This window comes from Phyllostomus hastatus, unplaced genomic scaffold, assembly GCF_019186645.2.
Source record: "Phyllostomus hastatus isolate PE091 unplaced genomic scaffold, TTU_PhHast_1.1 phas_contig_304, whole genome shotgun sequence".
Classification (NCBI taxonomy): domain Eukaryota; kingdom Metazoa; phylum Chordata; class Mammalia; order Chiroptera; family Phyllostomidae; genus Phyllostomus; species Phyllostomus hastatus.
Window position 1 is genome coordinate 1774143 of NW_025333845.1, and position 5733 is coordinate 1779875.

Sequence of the window (5733 nt, forward strand, 5' to 3'; positions counted from 1 at the left end):
TGACCGCTTACACTGTGCCAGGCTCAGTGTTTTTAAAGCCCTTGCGTACGTGAATCCTCGCGTCAGTCCTGTGAAATCGCCACCCTGGTCATCCTAATTTTTTAGGGGCAAATGCTGAGATTCAGAAAGGTAAAGCAACTTGCCCTCAGTCACAAGGTGGTGAAATCAGACTGGAACCAGATGTTTCTTGACACCCTACCCCTGCAGCTGAATGTAAAGCTGTGACACCAAGGCCTCACAGATGTCAATAAATCGCTCCCCGGTAGAAATTAAAAAAAAAAAAAAGTAAAGAGGAAGGGGAGAATGTGGATGAAAAGTGTGAAGGAAGTAGTGGTGGGGTACAATATTTACCGCAGACTCCCTGGGTAGTGGTCAGTGAGATCAATGTCCAGAGGCCATCACAGATCAAGAGGGGGAATGTGACCATCCAGAAACCTCGTGGCCCATTGCTTTAAGGAAGAGATTTTAATTTATTGTAGCTCCTAACTATTGCACAACTGACTGGGGAATGCCCTCAAGGTAATTAAAACTAAAGATGTTCACATTGCAATTCATTCTTTCATCCCCGTTATTGGCCTTCCAAGAACTTTCACTGGAGTGAAAACCCTCCCCAAGATACCCAATGCACATGCACACTCGCGACTGGATGTAGCTCCACTTCATCCATCCCAGTGAATGGCACCACCGTCTACTGTTTTGCCTAAGCCAGAAGCCTCAAGATGATCTCTGACTACCCTTTCATTTGACTTGAGGTAAACATATAAATATTTTAACTTTTTATTATGGAAAATTTCAAATATATATAAAAGCAGATAGAACAGTGTAATAAACCCTCATATACCCATCATTAAGTTTCAACAATTATCAACTCCTGGCCAAGAATTTATTATGATTTGACAAATATCTATGATATATGAATTATGTACCAGGTCCCAAGCTAGGTCCTAGAGATCCAAAGATGAATCAGATTTGACTAACACAAGCTGGAGAGTATAACCTCTGACCTTGGTCCTTGAAAGATGAGTAAGAGTTACCCAGAAGAAGAAAGGTGTCCTCATTCATTCTTATTTCTCTTATTCTCTTTCAACAAATAATTATTAATATGTGAGCACTGTCCTTGGTGCTGGGAACACATAAAGAGAAAATTTAGTCCTTACCCTTTTGAAGCTAGAATAATGGGAAAGTGACATTAAATATGATATAAGAATGTGATGAGTATGTTGAAGGAGATATATATGATGCTATGTGAGTGAACTAAATTTGACCTGGAAAGGTTTGGGAAGGCTTTTCTTAAGGAAGTGGCAGTTATGTGAGGGGAATGGGGTGATGGATGTAGAGGTCATACAAGACAATAGAAAATTATTCTAAGTCAAAGGAGAAACACACGGAGGCCAATGGGGGTGATAGTGGAGAAGAATAGCATAAGATGAGCTGGGAAGGCAGTAGGTGCTAAATCAAGAAAGATGTTGTATGGTATACTAAGGATTTTGGACTTTATGTTAAGGGCAATGGAAAAATATCAAAGGATTTGGGACAGGGAAGTAGCATGTTCACCTTCACATGTTAGAAGATCACTTCTAAGTGGATAATAGATAGGAAGGGAGCAAAATTGGCAGTGTGGAGACCAGTTAGGAGGCAATTGATACAGTCTAGGTGGGAGATGACTATAGTTGTAGGAGTAGGGGTGGAAAAAATTGCATGGGTTTAATAAACAAGAGGTAGAATTCACAGATATTAGTGATCAATGGATTGATTAGCTATGGAAGTATGAAGGACAGGATGACTTCCAGATTTCTGCTTGAGCAATTAAAAAAAAAATCCAGCCCTGGCCAGTGTGGCTCAGCTGGTTGGGCATCGTCCCACAAACCAAAAGGTCATGGGTTCTATTTCTGGCCAGGGCACAATGCTTCAGTTGTGGGTTCAGTCCCCCAGTTGGGGTATGTATGAAGGGCAACCAATCAATGTTTCTCTCTTACATTGATGTTTCTCTCCCTTTTTTCTCCTTCCCTTCCCCTCTCTAAAATCAATAAGCATGTCCCCAATGAAGATAAAAAAAATCCAGAAATATCAGTTTACAAACAGCCCACTAGAATACTCGTCTTTCCAGTTCCATTGGGCAAGAGGGCTGCAGTATCCCGGGAAATTTCTTCAGGTAACCAGGGGCACACAGGCAGGATGGTGAGGATGGGGAGAGGCATCTAATTAGCTAAGATGCAAAGAGGAAAATGTGCTGTTCACACACTGTGCAGTTTGACCCCCACACACACAGTCTTCCTGAGTCCTTGATCTCCTCCTTGGTCTGTGTGTGGAGCCTCCTGATCAATGGGGATTCAACCTGTGCCTTTCATCCATACTTTCATTGTTGTATCTCTTTCCCCATCTAATGCTTTCAGTGGCCTAGGAGCAAACAATAGCCTATGAACCACCTCAGATGCTGGGTGTGGTTCTGATCAATGTGGGTCCCAGGCAGCAGTCTATTAAAATTATTACCTTGGAGCTATCATGAAAAATAGAATTAGAAGCAAACCTATCAGTGTCGCAGGTTCGATTCGCAGTCAGTGTACATGCCTGGGTTGATGGCCATGACCCCCAGCAACCGCACATTAATGCTTCCCTCTCTCCCTCTTTCTCCCTCCCTTCCCTCTCTAAAATAAATAAATAAATAAATAAATCTTTAAAAACAAAAGAAGTTTAAAAAAAAAGAAGAAGTAAATCTATCCATAGTCACTTATCAGGAGCACTGGCTTTAAGAATCACCAAGCACTTGGCACTCAAGTCACCTATTATATGGGAGAATACAGCTTTTGTCTCTGTTGGAGCCAAGGACACCTAATAGAGCAATAATAGTCTTTTCTACCATTACATATAAGCATTGCTTGGATATTATAATGTTTTATAGTTGATATAATAAGCCCTATTTCTTCTGGGTGGTTGTTATCATTTGGAAAATCTGTAAGGCATAAAATCTTCCCACATATTATATGGAGTGGAATTCATAAGTCAGATGCTAGGTCTGGCAAGGACTTCCTTAACACCATTCTTCAACAGAACTATTCTAGCGCATTCCCAGGAAGAACATATAGGGAGATAAAATGATTGAAGACTAAACTCTGGGAATGCCTGCATTTGGGGAGCCAGCAGGGGAAAAGAAGGCCAAGAAGAAAGCTGAGAAGGAATAGAGTAAGAGGAGAATCAGGAGAGAGTAGTCATGGAAGAAATCCAAGGGAAGAAAAATTTTCAAGGAGAAAAAAGTGGTCAGTAGCATCAAATGCAGCAAAGATGTTCAATGAGGTCAAGGCAAAAAAGTATCCGTTGGATGTGGTGACACAGAGGTCATGGAAACCCATTGCGATCAGCAATGTGAGCAGAAAATGGCAACAGAAGCCATGATTCAGAGTGGAGCAAATGGAAACAAGGAAGTAGAATAAGTAAGTGCAGAACCCCCTTTAGAGCAATTTAGAAGAAAGAATCGGCAGTAGCTGGAAAGTGATATGCTGTTAAAGATTCTGGTTCATCTCTTTTAAAAAGATGCTGTAGACTTGAACATGGGTATGCACTACAAAAAGATTCCAGTAGAAAAGATGAATCTGAAAGTAAAGAAAAAAGAAGGTGTGAGACAGAGTGTGACCCTGGAGATGAGGAGAAGAGGTGGCATCAAGGACTCATGAGAAAGATAGGTCACTTTATAAGATGAAGAGTTAGGGGTGAGGACAAAGGTGTAAATAGAGTAATCAATAAAGTGTGACAAGAAAGCAGACAAGAGGTTGAGATATTTCATGCCTAGTGATGTCAGTATTTTCAGTCAAGCTGAGGAAGGGAAGGAGGGTTGGGTGGAGAACAAGACCTCACAAAGTAAGTATTATCCTGTCACGAACATGTTGTTGCTTGTGTTATTGTTATCTGTGCAGCATCCATTCACCCTTTTATTGGTAACAGCACATCAGTTTTCTTTGAAGCACATCCCCTTCCTGCTCTAAGTCCATGTTGTTCAAAAAGGAATCACCCAAGTTCTGCAACCCACTTCAATGTTGGGTGCCTAACCAATGATTAGATCAAAGTGATCAGTTCAGAGAAGATAGGCATGTGACTAAATCTGAGCCAGTGAAAATCAGATTTAGGAATTTTCCTGCAACTTGAGATGCTGGGAGAATGTAAGCCTGGTAGACATCTTGCCACCAGGAACAATGAGCCTGCCTGAGAATGAAACAGAGCTGAGGAGTGGAGAGAGACAGATGCCTGATAATATCCCTTTAATACCTATATTACCTCTGCCTGAAGTCACATAAGTCATTAAATTCCCTTTTTTGTTTACACCACTTTGAACTGGGTTTATCCCTTGCAACCAAAAGTTATTATAAATATATGTAGCAGTTGTTGCCTGTTGGTACTCATCCACACTTCTATAGTCTCCCCTGTACTAACAGAGCTAGACATCTGAAAACATTCTGAGATTCCTTTATTGCTTTGTTACAGTTAGGTTCTACCAATGGGAACCTTCACATGAGGAAGATAGAAAGAGGGAGAAATCCTGTTTTTGGCAGTGCCTCTGGCACCATCAGCTTCTGATGTGGTAAAAGTGGAGGCAATTCCAGAAGCATCAGCAATACAAACTCCAGCTACATCAGCAGTTAGGGCAGATTTGTAGATTCCAACTCCTTGGTCTTAGGGTCATATCTTTTCCCCCTTTTGCTCCTCTCAGTCAAGATTAGTGGTAGTTATCTGGCCTCTGGGTAGTGCCTGCTTTTCTTCTTATGCTTCTCCAGACCTCTCCACAACTTTGTAATAAGTTATTTCCATTCAATCCTGCCCTACTTGAACTATCTGCAGTGATTTCTATATCCTTCCTGAACAGTGATGCAATACACACTCCTAATTTGCATGCATACATGCATACACACACATACATCACACACAAGAGTCAAGCTAAATTTCTCAAACCTATAAAGTTAGTAAGTGACTAGGCAGGAACTGTAATTCAGAAATGTCTGACTCTAAAATTCTCACTCTCTGACCTGAAATTGGTTTTTGTTCTTTTCTCTGGCTAAATTAAATAGAATTTAAAAGGGACCGAGAAATATAAGTATTAAGAAAGTTGTTCAGATGACTGACTTTGATGTTCAAAGTGGGTAGGAAAGACAATGACTTTTAGGGAATGAAGGACTGGGAGACAGTAAAGGGATCAAACATCTCTATAAAGTCAAAGAGCAGGAGAATGAAAATAAAGTCGGGGGCGGGGCAGGAGGACAAGGATAAGAGGTTATGGTCACAAGTGGGACACTGGAATTTAAGGAATTTTTTCACAAGTAGAGCAATTGTAAATGACAGCTGGGGTCAGAATTGGGCCATAATAATTGGGTGGTTGAAGTGGAGTCTTCAGCAATTGAGAGGATAGAGTCAGAAGGCTGTCACATGATGGCTATAAGAATGGTATGGCTCACCTGCATGATGCCAGAGGAAGAGGTATTTAACCTGCACAGAAAGAGGAAGAGAAACGGCACAGACATGTTGAGTTAGGCCAATGCTGACACTGCTTCCCATCCATTGGGACAGTTATAGGGAAAGGAAGAGGGGCCTTTGCCTGCTCTCAATTAAAGCTGAAGGTAAAGAAGTAGAAAAGCATATTAATCACGAAGTGTGTAAAAAATGTAAAGAAGATATTACCATGTTGTGTAAGTTCACAAGGTCACCATGGGAAGTTCTCTTGGGAAGAAGAGACACAATGACAAAAGGGAA